Below are 22807 nucleotides of genomic sequence, written 5' to 3' on the forward strand. Positions count from 1 at the left end.
AAAAATGTGAATTTGAGGTACCTATAGAATACTCAGAAATAACCATAAAATGTCAGATGGATCTGGAGCAGTCTAGATTGGAAAGAGTCTTGGAGGTCATCAGCAAAGAAGTGTATTAAGTAATGGACAGAGATGTCTTCCTAAGACTAGGCCAGTTTGGTGGGCTTAGGTTTGTTTGTGATCAGAAATAGGTTTCATTGTAGGCTCTTAAAGGGCCGTGATATTCAGTGTAACCCTGCTAGCACTGGTCAAATGCTGCTTCGTGTGGGTATCATGCTAAAATTGCAAAGAAATAAGGTCTCTTTGATGAGCTTATGAACACTGGGTCTTATACACAACTAATGAATCGCTGAACACTACATCAAAAAATAATGATGTACTTACTATAGGTTGGCTAACTGAACATAATAATAATAATTAAAAAAGGGAAATTCAAGAATTACCAAAAGAATTTACTTTTTCTGTTACCTATTAAACAACTTGATATCTAGTTAATAATTCTTTAGATTAAATTCTCTCTGTTCAGTGACATAGATTTTATTTAATAGAAAGATTAATTTTTTTATAAGAAGCAACTCAATGTTAATAAAAAATACTGGTAAGTATATTAGAAAACCAGATCTGGTTCTGGTTAGGCATTTCATGTTATAGTTCTTATATTCTGCTGAGTTTTTTTGTTTGTTTTGTTTTAGTTTTTGTGTTTGTTTTTGCTCTTCTGTATTGGTACTGTTGCATTATTAATTAAACTCCCCAAATTATTCCATTATGACATGAATCATTAAATAATAAGCAATATGCATTTATCATTAATTATAACGATCTACAGTTACATTTAGTAAGTGTATGTTTATTGTTATGGAAATTTTCTCAGGACAAAAACTAACCAGTGTTCAAACTTAGCGGAATTATACATATATTTATTTTTAAAAAAATTTTTTTGAATTATATACATTTTTAATATTACATAATGTAATAGAGAATGATAAGCTAATATATAATCTATTCCAGATGTCAAAAAGAAAATCAATGAAATTATCAGCATCAGAAAACACAAAATACAAAGCCATTAAACAAGAAAATTAAATAAAATTATTTGGATAATTAAACTCATTTTTGAAAAACATAGATGGAGATATGAAAAATAAAATTCAGAAATTTCTAGCCTCAGGAGAACATAGCACAGATAAAACACAAATAAAGTAGATTGAGGATTTACTTTAATACCCATGATAACCAAATAACATTTTTAAAACTATAAAATAAAAATAATTGAACAATTATTAACTATATGTATTTTCTGCCAATTCAGGCACATAGGAATATAATTTGAATATTAAATGATGGACACTCTTGTTGAAAAATTGCATGGTTTGAAGTTTTTTGAAACTTAGTCTACACATATTTTTTCTAATGAAAAAAATCACTTGATTCTGGTTATTTATTTTACCTGAAATAATTCTGTAATTTTTTCAATGCCCCAAACTCTTAAGATAGAAAAAAAAAAAATCACCTGCAAAACAGAGTACAAAGATTGGCAGCATGGGTCAAATTTGTTAAGCTTGAAGAAAGTGAAAATCATATTAACAATAGTCCTAGGCACTCAAGATTTAAATCCAGGTTGAAATAACTGACATGTTATAGACCATTAAAAATAGGAAAATGAGAAAAATATTATGTTTTTGTTCAATGCATAATAATGTACCAGTTTCTACATATGGCAAAACAACACCTAGCATTCAGACTAAGATTATCCAAGAAACTTTATGAGCATAATAATGGCAATTTTATTCATTTGGAAAAAATAAACACAACATTTGATAACATTTACAGCTAAACATCTATGCAAAACACAATGACACAAAAAAAAAGAAAAAAAAAGGAAATTTTAAAAAAAACAAACCACAATGACACAAAATACTATTAAAGATTTTAGGGGATGAAATCCAAAGGTAAATAATTAAAATTATAATAGATGTGGTGAATAGAATAGCTTTGAGTAAAGTAAGACATTTGAAATACTATTTGATTATTTTAGTATATTTAGTATATTTTATTTTTTTAATAAAGATTTTATTTTTAAGTAATCTCTACATGCAATGTTGGGCTCAAACTCACAACCCCAAGATCAAGAGTCTCATGGTCCACCAACTGAGCCAGCTAGGCACCCCGTATTTTAGATATTTTAGCATATTTAGTATAGCAAAAGGGCAATGGATAGGAAAGTGACAAAAAATGAAATACAAATAAAATAAATAAACCTAACTGTATTTCAACTAAATAATATCATCACATTGCAGTAACGCTAACTCAAAGTACTTTTGAACAAAGTATTTTGATCACAGGCCCTTGGAATAAAGATAATTAGAACTATAAACAAATTGTGCACACTCTAATTGGTTAATTTGTTTTCCTAGTGGATTGAGTTAGCAATTTTGAAACTACTTTATGTATATTGTAGGACTGATCAAATAAGTAAATATATTGTGGATAATTAGAATCAGGCTTTCTGCTGTTGGAGAAGAATTAAAAATATGGAAACAGGAAAGCAAGACTAAACCATGTGTTGTTTACTGGATTTGAAAGTATCAACATTAATATATATTAATATATATATGCACACATATATATTCTAGGTTTTACATATATACATATATATCCTAAACAATAAATATAAGACATACATATGCATATGTATGCAATATATATAAGTATACATATGTATATTTATAATGTGCATATATAATTGTATACATATATACATATATACTGTATATATAGATTATAAATATAATATGTAGTATATTATATTAATATTCTACAGTTGTATATATGTATATATAGGACCTAGAAGCAAAAACACACCAGTGGCAATCAATGAGCTCATCTAGCACCCAGATGTTGGTTTCTAAATACAATTTTCCACTGACAGGAACCAGGCTCCTTGGGAAGTTCAGAGCAGGGAAAGTACAAGATAAGCCTGCAGGAACTTATGCCAGAAAATGAGCAAATGCTCAAATAATGATTAAGACATGTTAAAAAGACACAGAAGTCAGCTTGTAGGGGCTAACAGTTGCCAAGTCAGGAACAATTTAAGAATCACAATAAATAATGCAGTAACAGACAATAATCCATAGAATAAAATTTAAAATCATGAGTCCATTTTAATATATGTGTAAATGAATAAAATAAATAAAGAGGGGAGAAGGGAAAGCTCACCTTTACATTAGAATACCAACTAGTAAAAAAGAAATGAACAAATTAGAAGATTGCCATTTGTCAACTACCACAGCAATAATTGTTTGAGACAAGGGTCATCGGTGGACACTGAAGCCAATGAAAGATGGGAAACAAGATATTTCATTAGTCTCAAAGTATCTCTCCAAAATATATTTTATATATATATATATATATATATATATATATATATATATATATAAATTACAAAGGGAAAAACCAGTAAATTTATAGTGGAGAATTCTGGAAGACACCCCTTTAACCAAATGATCAAAGTTAACATCACCAGCAAGGGGACAAATTGCCATCATGGACCTCATCATATGTGATGAAAAGAACCAATATTAATTCTGTGATATTCCCATCAAAAATGTGTACATTGAATCTAATCAAAAAGGAAACATCAGGCAAACCTAAACTGAGGGACATTTGACAAAATAAGTGGCCTCTACCATCCAAAAATGTCAAGAAAGAAAAACAAAGGCTTTTGAAAAGTCTGATTAAAGGAGACTAAAGTAATGTGAAAATAAAATGCAATGTGTGAATCCAGAAAATAATCCTAGATCAAATTTTTTTCTTTTCTGGTGAAGAACATCAGTGTGATAATTGGTAAAATTAAGTAGGACTGAAAAATCACATAATATTATCTTATCATTTTTAAGTTCCTCATAGTGATAAATATCTATGCTTATGTAATGGAATGCACATTTTAAGGAAATACATATTGGTATATTTAGAGATAGATGGAATTGTATCCCCAACCTTTTCTTAAATAGTCCTGAAAAAAAAAATCATATACATATGACAGAGGAGAGAAAGACAGAGAGAGAGAGAGACAGCAAACGTGGTAAGGTAAAATTTTAGTATTTGGGGGATCTTAGTGAAGATATATAGAAATCATTCAATTTTTATAGTATTTCTGTAATTCTGACTTTATTTCAAAGTGAAAAGTTAAAGAAAAAAAGACAATTTTAACTCTCACTCACCTTTTAAGGTACAACTGCTGATGTGTGAACCAGTTAAAGCAAATAAAAATTAATGGATTTTTGAATTTCTGAAATGCAAACATCTGTATATAGAACATTTGTGGGTATATTCTGCAGCAGATGTCACAAATGGAGAATTATACATGTTTTTAGTAGTCTACTGTCAAAAACTGAATCTTAAGAAAAATAACTTGCGAGGCCAGAGACACTATACTGCCATAGTCATTGAAAGCATACAAATTTCAGGGGCACCTGGGTGGCTCAGTCGTTAAGCATCTGCCTTTGGCTCAGGTCATGATCCCGGGGTCCTGGGATTGAGCCCCGCATCGGGCTCCCTGCTCCATGGGAAGCCCACTTCTCCCTCTCCCACTCCCCCTGTTTGTGTTCCCTCTCTCACTGTGTCTCTCTCTGTCAAATAAATAAAATAAAATCTTTAAAAAAAAAAGAAAGCATACAAATTTCAACAGGTCTTAAACAAAATCTCAAGTATTCTATTTTCTCTTCTCTGTAAATTCTTTTTTTTATTTTTTTTAATTTTATTTATTTTTGAGAGAGAGAGAATGACAGAGAGAGAGAACGAGAGGGGTGAGGGTCAGAGGGAGAAGCAGACTCCCCGCTAAGCAGGGAGCCCGATGTGGGACTCGATCCCAGGACTCGAGGATCATGACCTGAGCCGAAGGCAGTCGCGTAACCAACTGAGCCACCCAGGCGCCCTCTCTGTAAATTCTTTAAACTTGATAGTGAATGATACAGAAACATCTCTTTTGACATCACTAGGAATTATATTATCCAAGAACTGTACAACTAGTTTTCTGCTTCAACAAGACTTTGGAGCATAGTGACGACACATTTGCCAAAACAAATTTAAAGCATTCCAAACATGCAATAGAAAAAAAAACTAAGTTGATACCATCATGCCACTAGAAACACAGTTAAAGTAATATGGAGTTTCCTTGATAGTAATAAATACATAGATTCAAGAACAGAAGTTAACTGTTTACTTTTATTTAATTTTTTTTAAGTAGGCTCCAGTCCAGCATGGAGCCCAACCCAGCATGGAGCCCAACTCAGCCTGGAGCTTGAACTCAGGACCCTGAGATCAAGACCTGAGCTGAGACCAAGAGTTGGACGCTTAACCGACTGAGCCACCCAGATGCCCCAATATTCTACTTTTAAAATGTAACCTGAACATGTATTTTTTCACCTGAAGCTGTAGGAGACCCTGTACTATATTAATGCATCAGGTATCTGAGCAAACAATGAGAAAATTCAAATGCCAGAACTTCTTTTTTAAATTTTTGTTTATTTATTTTTGAGAGAGAGAGAGAGACAGAGAGCACAAGAGCGGGGAGGGGCAGAGGAAGAAGCAGACTCCCTGCTGAGCAGGGAGCCCATGGTGGACTCAATCTCAGGACCCTGGGATCATGACCTGAGCTGAAGGCAGACACATAATTGAATGAGCCACCCAGGTGCCCTCAAATGCCAGAACTTCTAATGTCACTTTCTTAGGAGGGATTTGCCATACCCAAGATATGGTTCTTGGACCCTGCTGCCCCTGCCATCCTACTGTCTTCTCCCAGCAGCAGCAGGCACCCCCCGATACATACAAAGCAAAAGCTTCCGGCCTCCCTAGGACTCCAGTTTTTCCTTATGAATGTCAGCAGCTATTGACTTCCCAGTCTGTGCTAGATTGCCAGTTACACTGAACATGTACGACTTTCATCACCATTGACACTTTAAAATAGTTGCCTTGAAGCATCGCTGGCCATAGAATATCTTGTAATACTGAGGCACTGCATTAGTTTGCTAGGGCTGCTGTAACAAAGTACCACACACTGGGTGGCTTGAACAACAGAAATTTATTGACTTGTAGTTCTAGAGGCTGTAAATCCAAGGTTAAGGTATTGGGAAGGTTTGTTCCTTCCAAAGGCTGTGGGAAAAATCTGTTCTATGCCTCTCCCCTAGCTTCTGGTGGTTTACTAGCAATTTTTGGCATTTCTTAGTTTATAGAGGCATCATACCGATCTCTGCCTTATATGTCATTCTATGCGCATGTCTCTGTGTCCAAATTTCTCCATTCTATAAGGACACCAGTTATACGGATTAGGACCTACCCTAATAACATCATTTTAACTAATTATGTCTGCAACAACCATATTTCCAAATAAAGTCACAGTCTGAGGTACTAGGCGTTAGGACTTCAACATAGGAATTTTAGAGGGACACATTCATACAGGCACGAATTACTTCTCATTAAAAAATAATGTCATTTCTAGCATGGGCTAAGCATGATTAATGAAGAAGCTCTTTTTCCTCATTGTGGGAGTTTGCTTACCATCAATGACTGGAAATCTTAAGGAGCTATAATAAGTGCTTGTGGTGAACCTCAGTTCAGGTTATGTTATGCCTTCTCCATTTGAGATTCTGATGAGATGTTCTCTATGATCTAACTCTTCAAGCTGAAAAAGATTATATAATTGACCTGATTAAACTGGATATGGATTTTTGTAGCAACAGAGAAAGTCATTGAATGGAATATTTTTACAAGCCATTAATAGATTATCTACCCCTTGAAGATAACTTTTTATAGAGATTGTCCTGTGTCACAGAGTAAATTTCATGCTTTGTTGCCTGTTGCACATACTGTATATTTAGAAAACTTCATATAAAGGCACTCACTAGAAATCGTGTCTCTTGAAATGGAAGTTTATGTAAACTTTCACCATCTTTCCTCATCACTCCTAAGCAAATGGTTCTAGTGAAAAAAAAAAATAGTGCAAAGAAGAGATTGTTCTAGAAGAAATTGGACAACAGAAATGGCTAGCTATTAGCAAAGATTCTTGCTGGAGTGAGACCAGTGGAGGTAGTGATATTATAACTAATGACTGATACAAGGAATGTAAGATCAAAAGAATTTAGAGAAGGAAAAGATCATTTGGGTTTGAAATGGTTTGCGGCAAGTGATAGGATTTGAGCTGGAACTTTGAAATAAAGGCAAGATTTAGATACAGGGAAAACAGGGGGACATATCAAGACACAAAGAACAATGGGAGGAAAATGTTAGTTATAAATCATAAACTATTATATTTCTTTATCTTTACAATTGGACATTTTGTTTCTCCAGTTACATTAAAAATTTCAGGAGTGAGCCCCTGTCTTAGACTATTTTGCATTCCCCAAACCTAGCAAAGTACCTTTGCCCTACATGTAATTAAGAATCAAATAAATGTTTTAAAAAGGGTAGACACTGGGTTGTGGAGAAAATACTCTGACTGAAAAAAAAGAGATGTAAATTTGAGGCCAGATTCTGATGTTTATTAGCTTAGTAAACTCAGACAGGTATTCAATTTCATTGGTTCTCTTTCCTCCTCTGTGAAATGGTAATTTAAATACCTGCTCAACCAACTTCATAGATTAGTTCTAAAGACCCAATGGGGCATAATTTATCTGAAAGTACCATGTACACTTGAAAGTTGTAAAGTGGTAGGCAGAATTACTTTTTCATTAAGTATGATACGGTAACATACGGTACAGTACAGTACGGTATGGTATGGTATGGTATCTCCACAATGCCTGGCACATTGTCAGCTCTCAATAAATATTTGATGAAAGAATGGATGAATAAATTATTTACTGGTCAGCAAATTAAAGGAAGTAGTTCTTTTCATTTAAGATCCCCAAGCAATCTTTCTGCGATAATCAACTGCTGTTTCAATTTTTATTTTCCCTAACCAGAGAACAAATAGCTTACCTGGCTCTTCATTTCTCCTTACTCAAAGGGTCTAATAGGAGGAATATGTTGACTTCTGTCAAATATTACCTCTCTTCACACATTCTGCTCTTCCAAGCTAACTTTCTTTCTTTCCTTTTAAAAATGTTGCTAGTCAAGGGGCGCCTGGATGGCTCAGTCATTAAGCGTCTGCCTTCGGCTCAGGTCAAGATCCCAGGGTGCTGGGATCGAGCCCCGCATCGGGCTCTTTGCTCCACAGGAAGCCTGCTTCTCCCTCTCCCACTCCCCCTGCTTGTGTTCCCTCTCTCGCTGTGTATCTCTCTGTCAAATAAATAAAATCTTTAAAAATAAATAAATAAATAAAAATTTTGCTAGTCAATATAGAGGTAGCTTTTTCTATCTTAAGTACTTCTAGCTATTATAAGTCTCACTTTCAAAAATTCTTAGTTGTTAATACACTTCTTCAAAAATCAGTAAAAATATAGTTTAAGTGTCTTGACTCTGGATTCTAGATTGCCATGTTTTTCACAACTGCCAATTGGTAGTTGTGTGACCTTGGCCAAAGTATTTAACCTCTGTTCCTCAGTTTCCTCAACCCTAAACTTGGGGAAAATAATAATAATATCTACTTGACTGAGTTGTCATGAGATTAAAATTAAATAATACCTATAGAAAAACCTTAAAATCCTGTCAGACTGATAGTAAATGCTCAATAAATGACAACTGCTATCATCAAATAAAGTAGGAAAGCTTTAAACAACCCCTACTTCCATTACATAATCTTAAGATTTCCTACTGTATTAGCTTGAATCTTTAAACCAAAATTCTCTTCTGTTTCTCTGAGCTTCTCCCTCTGTCTGTCTCTCTCTGTAATAATATGGTAGAATGGAATTTTACACTAACTGGAAAAAACGGACAGACCTGTGTTTTAACACTGACTTTACTGTGTTGTCTGACACTGGGAGTGATATTTAACCTCTTTAAACCTCAGTAATTCCATCCTTAAAATGGGGATAATACTACATCTAATAGGGTTGCCTGGGTGGCTCAGTTGGTTAAGTGCCTGCCTTTGGCTCAGGTCATGCTCCCAGGATCCTGGGATCAAGCCCTGCATCGGGCTCCTTGCTCAGCGGAGAGCCTGCTTCTCCCTCTCCCTCTGCCTGCCACTACCCCTGATGGTGCTCTCTCTCTCACTATCTTTCTCTGTCTGTCAAATAAATAAATCAAATCTATAAAAAAAATTAAAAAATTTTTTTAAAATACCACATTTCATAGAGATGTACTGAGGATTAAATGGTATGAGGATTAATGGTATTTTTATTAAAAAAAAAACAACACATGTTTTAAATAAGTTCCCTACTGGGTGGCACATAGTCAATGCTCAAAAATGGTAACCATTGATGTTAAATATAGCAATTTTAAACCATCTTCTGATAACTTATTCATAGTAGTATCTCAGTGCACATTTATTACATATTACACCATAAAGGAGGCACTTGATCTAGACAGGAAAAGGGATATAGCAAAATAACTTGATATGATTCCCTCTGCATTATCCATCAATTAAAAATTACTGCCACCTGCATATTGGACTAATTTGATCATATTTAAATTGAGCTGGTAAATGTTGTGGTGGGTGTAATTGGTAGGTGATTTGAACATATAATAAGCGTACTTATCACAATGAAATTAAAACACAAGAATTTGGATATTCTATTTTAAGTTCACTATGATGTGAAGTATTAATTGAGCAAGTTATTTATTAAACTTAAATATATTCTAAGTGTTGAATTGGTGTCTGGTATATAGTCGTGATGAAAACAGACATGCTTACTTTCATACTGGTTTATAAGTTCTGTATCATTTCATTTTAATGGATCACAAGGGAAAATGAAAAGTATAGTAAAATCATGAATTTTTATAGTTAACTTCTGCATGTGCTTTTGAAAAAATGCTGTATGAGCTAATATGTGATCAATGAGAAACGTTTTCCCAGCTTAGAAGAGTATGATGTAATGAGGCACCTGGGTGGCTCAGTTGGTTAAGTGTCTGACTTTGGCTCAGGTCATGATCACAGGGTCCTGGGATCGAGCCCCACATGGAACCCCACATCAGGCTAACGCTCAGCGGGGAGTCTGCTCTTCCCTATGCCCCTCCCCCCACTTGTGTGTTCTGTCTCTCTCTCTCAAACAAATAAGTAAAATCTTCAAAAAGAGTATGATATAATGATGATGATGATGAAAGGTTGTCTTTGGCTCACAAATACTGAAAACTGAATTTAATCATTTGAAACTATAATTCAAAAAAACCCTATCATTCAACTGAAATTCAATACTGTAAATAACATTTGACTATCAAGAAATAATTCTCACTTAAAGATTAAATGGAAATTGTTATGTTGTAAAAGACATTTTTAAAGCCTATAGACCCAGGAAGTATGCTTTCTAAAAATATTAAAGCATAGAACAAAATATCAATATGGACATTTGCTCCACTCTGCCTGGTTCACTGCCTTCCACAGATTTTCATTTAACTAAGCTTTACATACAGGCTTCCTTTATAGTTTGGTGGAGAAAAAGTAGTCTTTAGCTTTGCAACCAACATCCCATCTTTGCGTTCCAACTCCATTACTACATAAGTGATCCACAATAGCAGGCAGAATGGCAGAACCAACTTGATGTCAACATGGTAGCACAACTACATTCAAAAATTTTCTTCCATCAATTTGAAAATTGGATTTGAAAGTCAAAATTTTAAGTTACCCAGGGTTATTTCCACTTCTAGGAATTATTGTCACACGTGAGCAAGGAAATATGTAAAGGATGCTGTTTCTATGATTTTTTGGTAATAATTAAAGACTGGAAACAAGTTAAATGCTTATCAATAGAGGACTGGTGAAATGAATTATGGTACGTCCACACAATAGAGTGTTTTGCAGCAATTCCAAAAGGAGAATCCTTTTCTATACGTGTATGTAGGGAAGTAGCTTCAAAATATATATTAAATTTAGTGGAGAAAAGTAGCAAGATAGTATTTGGAATATTCTTTGTATAATAAAACTTATACTTGTATAGTCCTTGACATTTCAAGGAGGGTATACAAGAGACTGTTAACATTAGTTATTTCTGGGGATTAGAAAGGAAGGTCAAAATAACTATGGTTTTTAAAATCACAGCAAGATTCTAGTTAGGCAATTTGCCTGAGTAATTATAGAAATTAGGCACATGCCTAAATACGTAGTTAATTGAAATCTACTTCTCAACAACATTATAGTCAACACAGAATGAGCACTAAGTAAGCACTAAGTAAGGAGATACCAGTAAAAAAATCAACAGTCTAGGTGAGTACCTGCTGAATACCAGTCTAGCTTCTCAATCGATTTATTGTGTCAGCTGGATTGGTAGTAAATGCAATTTTAAATTCCTACTCAAAAATAATTCCTTAAAAAAAGAACTGTAAAAGCTAACCACCTTTGTTAATGAAATTGCTGAACTACTGAACTGATTAACCAAAGTGCTCTCTTGACATTTAAGGTGTTTGTCATTATTCGTAAGTCTACCACCTGTTCCCACCCCTGCCACTGGTTAACAAATTATAATGCAAAACATCCAAACAGTTCAATGGAGAAACCATCCACTAAGAGATTTCTATCATAAAGGACACCATGTTTGCTTTGTTTTGACATCAAAAGAGATGGAATACAATTCTGGAAAACCAATCATTTGTTTCAAAAGCCAGAGGGGGTTGGGCAATATTGCATTGGCCACTAGATGGCCCCCATATATTTTCCCCTCTATAATAAATACATGAAAGAGACAAAGCAAGTGAAAGAGAAATATTTAATAATGTATGATTCTTTACCTTTTGCCTGAATACTCACATATAGAAATTATGACTCCTCATTCACCACTTACTTAGTATATGCCTGGAATTAGTAAAACAAACTACATTTTCTCAGTAACATTTTCAATGGTTCTACGAAAGTTTTAAGAATTTAAAGTTTTAATGTTTAATTTCTAGGCAACACCAAAATTCTTCATTTAATTTTGTTCCTAATAGCTAGCAATAGCAATTTTTTTTCTTTCTTAGTTTTGAGTCACTGCTGATTCCCAACATACTCCACTTCTCTGCTTTAAGTAAATCTCCCCTTTTTAAAAACAATTTCGTGAATTTACATTTTTAAAAAGATTTTATTTATTTATTTGAGAGAGAACATAAGCAGGGGGAGGGGCAGAGGGAGAAGCAGCCCAAGCAGGGAGCCTGATGTGGGGCTCAATTCCAGGACCCTGGTATCATGACCTGAGCTGAAGGTAGACACTTAACCAACTGAGCCACCCAGGCTCAGCCTCTCATGAGTTTACATTCTGAGCGTAAACAAGTCACTTACTTACAGGTATGTATAGCTTTCTCTCATTTACCATATTGCATATATTAAAAGCTAATACATTTTTTAGGTAAAAATGACAGTTAACTTAAAATGTCAGCTGATTTGTATTTCATTTAGCTCATAACCCATTTAACAATCAACTATGTCTAAAGAGGTGCTTTCATTATTGTGCATTTATAATGGAAATATCTGAGATTCCTAAAAATAGTAAAGAATAAGTGATTGCCTTAATGATTAATCACCTGTAGTTTGGCAGTTTACAGAATACCAATGTGTATCACATTTCACTAATGATCATTACCTTGCTTTTCTCATTTTCTGCTTTCCCTAAAGAAAGGGCTAATCAGTTTCATGTCCTGTACAATTTTAAATAGAAAACAAATTTAACTTCCCCTTGTAAATTATATTTTCCCCACATGTGATCCAATTCAGACATTCAAGTCTAGGTCCCTACAGTTGAAAATCCTGCCCCCAAAATCACCTGTTTAAAAAATGTTCAGTTCTGACTCCACAGGTTTTATGGACAATTTCCTAATTAGATTCTGTTTCCTAAGGGCATTGGGCACTACTGAAAAGACCTGACATGCTGTGGACTGCTTATTATCCGCCTCTTTTTGGCTTGGGGGTTAGGCTTTCTTCCTTCGATCAGCTCTTTGATTTATTTTCTCAGCCCTTGGAATCTGCTTAATTATGAGGACGCTTTAGAGTCTGAGAATTAGAAACAATTGTGTAGCATAAGCACGACTTCAGGACAGCCTTCCTACCCTAACATTTGGCCTTTGAAAGAGGAGAAGCTGGAAAAAGGACCAAAGCCATCCTTCCAATCTATGACTGCCACCCTGCTGTACTACTGAAGCAGTCATGAGATTTCAAAACCGCCTTGCAGCAACCAAAGTAGCAGGTTTTAGATGCACTTAAACCTTTCTTTTGTAGGGAGACAAGTGCCATATGAAGACTAAAATAACCCTGGTTTTTGTTTCCTTGTTTTACATGGTAAGAAGTTATTAAATGCAATAAAACATGACTATGAAAATATTGTCTATGTAGAGGTAAATTTTGTGCTTTGTTCCCATTTTCTAGCTAGTAGTAAAAAAAAAAAAAAGCTCCTGAAGTCCAGTGGGGCACTGGGACACATGGCCCTCCTGTCAGTTCCCAGGGTGACTTCCAGGTCCTCTGTGTTTCTGTTCTTTTTATTTTTTGTTTTTCTTCATTCCAGAGTCCTTCATTGAAAGGTTAAGGATAATATCTGCAAATAGGTGTTTCTTCAGGGGAAACTTTGTATAGAGAGTCATTTGAAGGACTCCTTCTCTTTTCTTTGAATGGCTTATCAGAAGCCATTCAGAAAACACATTCCCTCAGGCAATTTCAATCTATTCAAATTCCCTGAGAACTTTAAAGGTGTTAGTTTCTAAACTGTCTGTGTTTACTGTGTAAGTCTTCTCAGCTGGCCTTGAAGGAAAGGGATATTGAGAAGAAAGGAGATGAGTTCATGACTTCCCCTCCACTTACAAAGGCATGTCTGAAAAATGAACTTTGTATCTGCATAGGCTGTATTTACCACTGAATTTGAACTAAGGAATCAGAAACTCAGAGGGTGAGGAAGAACTATAAAATCATTTAATGCCTGGGCACCTGGGTGGCTCAGTCGTTAAGCGTCTGCCTTGGGCTCAGGTCATGATCCCAGGTCCTGGGATCGAGCCCCGCATCGGGCTCCCTGCTCAGCGCGAAGCCTGCTTCTCCCTCTCCCACTCCCGCTGCTTGTGTTCCCTCTCTCGCTGTCTCTGTCTCTGTCAAATAAATAAATAAGATCTTAAAAAAATCATTTAATGCTGATTCTTCTCTATAATATCCCTATCAAGTATTTCCCTGGCCTTTGCATAATCTTGCTCAAGTACTGGGAACAACAACTACCTTGAAGACAGAGCTTTTGAAAATTATCAGAACTTCAAAGATCAGGCTAAACCCCTTCATCCATGCCCCATCCTCCATTCCAAAGGTATGGAGATACCTTTACAAAGGTAACCACTCTTTTGACTTTCTTCTTGGTCTTTTACTAAGCTTATCATAATATTTAAGTAGACATATGATATGAATGTTTTCTTTGCTATTTGTATTAAACAGCGATGGCTTGGGAAACTTTCCATGTCATATAGATATGCTTCATGCTTTTTAACTGCTGCATAGTAATCCATAACATGAACCATCATTTACTGAACCATTCTTCCAGGTTTTTCCCAGTTCACTATAATAAGTGGTGCGATAAACATTTTTCCCCATGCCTCCTGTGCATGTTCCAGTGCTTCTCTGGAGTAGACATGGAGATTTAAGTTTTGGCAGGGAATTGGGAAGGTAACTGACACTATATCATTAAAAAAAATTATTTATTTATTTGAGAAAGAGAGAGAGCATGAGCAGGAGGGAGGGGCAAAGGGAGAGGGAGAAGCAGACTCACCGCTGAGCAGGGAGCCTGTTGCAGGGCTCAATCCCAGGACTGTGAGATCATGACCTGAGCTGAAGGCAGGTACTTAACCGACTGAGTCACCCAGGTGCCCCACTATAGCACTTTTACTCAACATGTATCCACTCAAGAAGTATTTATCAAGTGCCTACTAAATTCCAGACACTGTTCTGGGTACCAGGGACACAGCAAGGGGTAGTACAGACAAAGGCTCCCTTAACATTTCACATTCGATTGTCATCATTACCTTCATTGTTCACCCACTTAATTTTATTTTTTTCAAGATTTTATTTATTCAGGGTGCCTGGGTGGCTCAGTCGTTAAGCGTCTGCCTTCGGCTCAGGTCATGATCCCAGGGTCCTGGGATCGAGTTCCCGCATCGGGCTCCCTGCTCAGCGGGAAGCCTGCTTCTCCCTCTCCCACTCCCCCTGCTTGTGTTCCTGCTCTCACTGTCTCTCTCTGTCAAATACATAAACAAAATCTTAAAAAAAAAAGATTTTGTTTATTTATTTGAGAAAGAGGGCAAGAGAGAAAGAGAGAGAGAGAGTGAGCACAAACTCGCGGAAGGGCAGAGGGAGAGGGGGAAGCAGACTCCCCGCAGAGCACGGAGCCCTATTGAGACTCAATCCTGGGACCCTGGAATCATGACCTGAGCAGAAGGCAGACACTTAACTGACCGAGCCACCCAGGCGCCCCGTTATGTTCACCCGTTTTACAGGTGAGGAAATCAAGGGAAAGAGCTGTGACTTGAACTCAACATCTATGTGAATCAAGAGCACAGTTTTATACCTTCCCTCACATTCTAGAGAGTTCTTACTAGTAACCGGTTCTTTTGTCTGTTGAGATGTAATTACAACTTACAACCTATGTCTGCTGTTTTCCTAGGACACTTGTTTGGAGGTCAAGTCTAATTCTGCTTTCACATTACGGTCCTTGAAAAAAAAAATACCAGCTATCATACTTTAAAGTATTTACTATCCACCAGACCCAGTAAGTACTTCATACAGGCCAAGTCGTTTAATCCTGGCCAAACCTCTTTGTGGTTTATTTCACTTATTTCGCAAACACTTATATCGCAGTTGATCTCCATCCGGCTTTGTTTTGAGGGCTTTACAGATAATAATTCAGTATATCCTCATAACAGTTCTAGAGGACAGATGCTACTACTATCCAAGTTCTACAGAAGAGGAAAATGAGACTCCAGAAGAAGTTAAGTAATTTGCTCAAGGTCACAAATGTGTGTAGTGGCAGAGTTGGGATTTAAACTTAAGCAGTGTGTCTCTACAACCTACTTTCTTACTACACTGTGCTACCTTACTTTAAAATCGTACAGGATGAGGGCACATACACCCCAACGTTTATAGCAGCACTATCCACAATAGCCAAAACATGGGAAGAGAATGTCCATCAACTGATGAATGGATGAAGAGGATGTGATATATATACAATGGAATATTCCTCAGCCAGCAAAAAGAATGAGATCTTGCCATTTGCGATGATATGGATGGAACTAGAGGGTATTATGCTAAGCAAAATAAGTCAATCAAACAAAGATAAATACCATATGATTTCACTCATATGTGGAAATTAAGAAACAAAACAGATGAACATAGGGGAAGGGAAGGAAAAATAAAATAAGATAAAGTCAGATGGAGGCAAACCATAAGAGACTCTTGAATATAGGAGACAAACTGAGGGCTGCTGGAGGGGAGGTGGGTGGGGGGATGGGGTAACTGGGTGATGGGCATTAAGGAGGGCACTTGATGGAATGAGCACTAGGTGGTTATATGCAACTGATGAATCACTAAACTCTATCCCTGAAACTATACACTATACTAATATACTATATGTGAACTAACTTGAATTTAAATTCTTGAAAGAAAAAAAAAAATCCGAGGATGAGTGTCATGCAGTCCTCTGCCTTTGCTTTATGCTGGTATTTCTTATGACAGGATAATGTCTCCAGCCTGGTCTTACCAACTGATATTAGAAATCAGTTTCATCATTCTATTTACTTTCCTCTCAATGCCAAGCAATTTATTTTCTTTTAGAATGGGGTTCCCAGAACAGATACAATATTCTAGGTGATCATGGAACCATCCAGAATTCTGGATACTATGTTACTATTATTACAGCCTAAAATCTCATTAAATTTTTGATAGCCACATCAATCTTTTGATTCATTTTGAATTTACTGTTGCTACTCCAACCTTATCTTCTTATATATCACCATGATAGATTCATTGCATTATTCCAGCTGGCAAGACATTTGAGGATCCTGACTTTGCTACTCAACATAGAGGCTCTTACTCCCAGTTATGTATTATCTGCATATTCTATGAGCATGTTCTCCCTATATTTTCATCCAAATAAGTCACTGATAGAAATACTTAAATGTAAATATCAAGGACAGAGCCTTGCAGTTCCTCACTAGAGACTTCACTCCAGATTGGTACTGGTTAAAAACAAGGTGGCTTTTTGGGGCGCCTGGGTGGCTCAGACAGCTAAGTTCCTGCCTTCGGCTCAGGTCATGGTCTCAGGGTCCTGGGATCGAGCCCCGCATCGGGCTCCCCGCTCAGTGGGGAGTCTGCTTCTCCTTCTCCCTCTGCCTCCTCTCCCCTGCTCATGCTCATGCTCATGCTCATGCTCATGCTCATGCTCTGTCTCTCTCTCTCAAATAAATAAAATCTGTAAAAAAAAAACAACAACCCCAAAACAAGGTGGCTTTAGGTATAGTTGTTGAATTGGTAATTAGTCTACTTAAATGTCCTTGCCTCCCTCTTTCCACTATTAAGAACCCTCGTCATTACACGGCACCCATTGGATCAGGATAATCTCCCCATTCCAAGGTTCTTAAGTTAATTGAATCTGCAAAGTCCCCTTGGCGGTATAAGTCCCCTTCCAATATGTAATTTGCATATTTGCAAATTCCAGAATTAGGACATGGACATTTTGTGGAGGCATTGTTCTGCCTACCACACCCTCCTTCTGGTCTGGGTAGTTCTTTCTTTCTTTTTGAAATAGTTAACATCTTTGCTATTTATGTAGCAAAAATACTTCTTGCCCTTCTTTTCTATCATTCCTGCCCTGTTGTGGACTCAGCCTTATTCACTGAAACCCGATAAGCTTCTTCTCACTCTCCCTTTTTATACCTTTATACTTGCTCAGTTAAAGCTTTCCAGGGTTTGTTCTGGAGTCAGAAAGTCTGTATCACTAATGGACAAGTAACTGACACTATGAACGGTCTTACTCCACCTCTGTTGATATCTTCATTACCAAATCGTTCCCTACCATCATTAGTCTTGCCCTGCTTAGCAAGTATGAGCATGAGGACTATGAGAATTCTGGTCACATTGTGTCTAGTGACCTCACATATTTAACCAGATAATCTGAATCTATCAGTATTCATGGCACATGAAAGATAGGAATTTTTCAAAGGTGGTGTGTGTGTGGTGAGAAAAAGAGAGACAGACAGAGAGAAATGGAGGGAGAAGACTTAGCAAATGTGCTTCCCAGTTTACCACACAGCATACCCAGTTTTGTCTGTGGGAACTGTCATCTATTTTCCTTCCCTTTATTACCCTACTGACTCCTTTGTTACCCTACTGACTCCTTTCACACTGCCCTTCTGTTAGGTTCTGAGTTGTCATGGCTGCTCATCTTTTCCTTAAACTTGCTCAGACCCATCCAGATGTTTCTATGATGGACTTTTATTGTGGCAATTGGTGCCTTAATTTCTCATATACCATTTCAATATTAGCTACCTAGTGGCTTTACTGTAGACATGTCATCTGTCCTTTGAATCCTTCTGTTTTGTCTCTTCTTTTTATTGTTTTTCTTATATTTTGACTCAGCAGAGTATGATCCTGATTGGCACTGGGGAAGGTAGCCAACTTCCTTCCCTGCCCCTTGATGGTCCTTCTGCTATGTTTTTTTTTTTTTTTTTTTTTAAGTAGAGTTGACACACAATGTTACATTATGTTCAGGTACACAACATAGTGATTTGACAAGTTTATACATCGTGCTATGTTCACAAGTGTAGCTCCCATCTGTTCTAATACATCTCTATTACAGTATCATCAGCTATATTCCTTATGCTGTCCCTGTGCCATGTTTTAATGTCATCATGCTCAAAGCTAAACTTGTTTAGTCTCCATATTCCTCTGGCACACATCCTACCTTTTGAGAAACTGATTTGTACTGTCAAGATGGTGTGATTTTAAAAAAGAAAAAGAATCAAAGCTTAACTTCTATGTTGTATTTGAATATAATTCTAATAAGTTCTATAAGTGGAGTTTCTTTTTTGCATGCAAATTCCTGTGTAGACAGGGGGAGGGAATTAATATTTATTAATCATTTTTTATATACTAGGTACTGAGATGGGTGCTTTAAATCTATCATTCATTGATTCTTAATCTAGTAATTTGCCCTAAGCACATTTGCATAATCTTGATGAGAAACAATTGACAATTGTAAATTCTACAAGGTGTGAGAAAGCTGAAGAAGCACTCTTCCAAAAATATCCTTTTATACACGTGCCTTAGTTAGCTTGGACTGCTAAAACAAAATATCATAGACAGAGTGCCTTAAACAACAGACATTTATTTCTTACAGGGGCTGGAAAGTCTAAGATCAAGGTGCCAAAAAATTTGGTTCTAGGTAAGGGCCCTCTTCTTGGCTTGCAGACTGCTGCCACCTTACTGTGTGCTCACATGATCTCATTTTTGTGCTCCCTTAGGAGGGAGACAGGGAGGGAGAGAGCAGAAAGGGGGAGATGGGGAGAGAGTGAGCGGGGGAGAGTAAGAGAGAGCTCTCATGTTTCTTTCTTCTTCTTAGAAGGACACTAATCCCATCATGAGGATATCACCCTCATGACTTCATCTAAATCTAATTACTGCCCAAAGGCCCCATCTCCAAATAAGATTACACCAGAAGTTAGGGCTTCAATATATGAATTTGTGGTATATACAAACATTCAGTCCATAACAACATGAAAATAATTTAATGATAATATTTGGATACTTGGTATATATCAGGAGCTTTCTGAGTAATTCAAACATAGTATCTCATTTGTCTAATTTTTTAGCCCTGGGCTAATCTGTTGAACCATGAAGAGTAAGGAATTTTATTTTTATTTATTTATTTTTTAGAATGATGAATTTTAAACACCACCAAACATTTCCACTTATCTTTTGTGTCTAATTGTCCTAGGGGAGATAATGTCCACAATCTACCCCCTTCATAAATTCTTAAAAGAAACTAATATTTATTGAAAACCTAATATATATTTAAGCACTCCACTAGGAAATTTACATACATGATTTTATTAGAATGGATAGCCAAATAAGCTAGTGTACGGTAGGAAAATTTTTCTTTTACCCTTTTAGGGTCTCCAGCTGACTCTAAGAATTAAACTAATATGAGGCAGGGACACCTGGGTGGCTCAGTTGGTTAAGCGTCTGTGTTCTGCTCAGGTCACGATCCCAGGGTCCTGGGATCAAGTCCTGCCCCGGCCTCTCTGCTCAGTGGGAAGTCTGCTTCTCCCTCTCACTCTGCCTGCTGCTCCCCCTGCTTGTGCTCTCTCTCTGTCAAATAAATAAATAAATCTTTAAAAAATAAACTAATATGAGGCAGATGAACAGGAGAAAAGCATACAGGTTTTATTAGAATTTTACATGTACATGGGAGTGTTCACAAGAAAACAAAATCCAAACGAAGTAACCAGAGCAGAAAGCTTATACATCTTTAGAAAAAGAAATGATGAATTTGTGGAGAAATAAGTCATTGGGGTGTGGGCGAGGAATAGTAAACTTCAGGTAAGTGACTAGGTGATATATGATGGCGGGGAGAATAGGGAAAAATAAAGGTTATTTTAGTTAGTTTGTACGGATCCACTTCAGAGTTAGTCTCTGGTAATAAGGATGTTCTTCTCTTCCTGGTATACAGGGAGGGCAGTTTTCTCATGGGAAAATGTATGGCCTGTTTTTAAGTGAAAAAAAAAAAAAAGAGGAAGTCAGCATATTTTGTGTGGCATGTCCTGAACTCCTTCACTAGGTTGGGGTTGGGAAAGGAGTATCATTCAAGGCAGAGGATACAGGAAGTTCAAAGACAAGGTGTGAATGAGATTGATTTTTTCGATGAAGATGAGCCATTTGGGGAAGGGGTGGACAATATTATTGCTACACTTCTCTTTGCCCACATTTCCCCTTTTTTTTTTTTTAAAGATTTTATTTATTTATTTGAGAGAGAGAGAGAGACAGCATGAGAGGGGAGAAGGTCAGAGGGAGAAGCAGGCTCCCCGCTGAGCCGGGAGCCCGATGTGGGACTCGATCCCAGGACTCCGGGATCATGACCTGAGCCGAAGGCAGTTGCTTAACCAACTGAGCCAACCAGGCGCCCCTGCCCACATTTTCCCTTTAAGTTCTTCATTACCTGTCAGTAACACTCAGTTCCACTCAGTCCATTACTGCTTCTCTACTTTTTCGGGTACTTTCATAGCAACATAAAAGACAAATGCTTCTTTACTGTTGTATAAAATGCAAATCTCACTTTACAGCAGTCATCTCCAATCCCATTACTACTCCCAGGACCCACAAGAACTTTCCTGATCACTGAGAAAGCAGGATCTTTTCTGGCTTCCAAAGCTGCCTCTTTATTTTCCTTCAAAACCAGTTTCTTCATGAAAAAACAAAATCTTGTCTTGGTGGGTCTCTAGATCTGAACATAAAGTTTGCACTGGAATGTAAGCTTCATGAGGGCAGATATACTTTATTTGTTTTATTCACAGTACCAGTTACACACACACACACACACACACACACACACACACACACACACACACACACCCCTTCCTTTACTTCAGTATACTCTAATTCCTTTATCTCCTGCATTACCTCCTGTGTATCCCAGAATCAACTCTCCTCCTTCTATAACTTTACTACACACCTTTCTCACTACTTTCTTCATAAGCTCCAAGTTAGTAAGAGACAGTTAGATATCCAGAAGTGGTTTGTACAATTCTCCATGCTCTTTCTTCCCAGATTCTAGAAATTATCAAATCATGGATAAGATGTCATAAGATTAAAGCAATCTGGCATCCTATGCCACTATATGGAACATGGCTTCCCTTAGGAACTCATCTGGACCTGAGGCACTTTGAATGAGTAAGGAATATACTTTGGTTGTGTTAAGCTGATAAAATTTTGGTGGTATAACTTCAGCATAACCCAGCTTATCCTAACTGAAATAGAAATTGGATACACAGAAAAAAGAAGGAAATCCTATCATTTGTGACAACATGGATAAATTTATACTAAATGAAATATACCAGACTCATAGAGACAAATATTGCATGATCTCACTTATATGTGGGATTTAAAATAGCCAAACCCATAGAATCAAAAGAAGAATGTTGGTTGTCAGGGGCTAGGGGGAAGGGTGAAAGAAGGAGATGTCAAGTCAAAGGGGTACAGAGTTTCAGTTGTGCAAAATGAGTAAGTCCTGAAAATGTAATATATAGCACGGTGACTGCAGTTAATAATAACATATTATATACTTGACATTTCTAAGGGGGTATATCTCAAGTACTCTCACCACAAAAAAAGAAAAAAAAACTACATGGAGGTGATAGATTTGTTAATTAGCTTAATTGTGGTGATCACTTCACAATGCATACATATATAAAAACATCAAGTTGTACACCTTAAATATATATATAAATGTTTATTTTTCAATGATACAGTTGATCAACACAAGTTTGAACTGCACGAGTCCACTTATGTGCAGATTTTTTACAGTAAAATACTGCAAGTGTATTTTCTCTTCCTTATGATTTTCCTAATAACATTTCCTTTTCTCTAATTTACTTGATAAGAATACAGTATAAAATACATATACAGAACATGTGTTAGTCAATCATTTATGTAATCCTTAAGACTTCTGATCAATAGTAAGCTATTAGTATACTGTTAAGATTTTGGGGAGTCAAGGTGCTTGGGTGGCTCAGTCAGTTA

The sequence above is a fragment of the Zalophus californianus genome, chromosome X (assembly GCF_009762305.2).
Source record: "Zalophus californianus isolate mZalCal1 chromosome X, mZalCal1.pri.v2, whole genome shotgun sequence".
Taxonomy (NCBI): Eukaryota; Metazoa; Chordata; class Mammalia; order Carnivora; family Otariidae; genus Zalophus; species Zalophus californianus.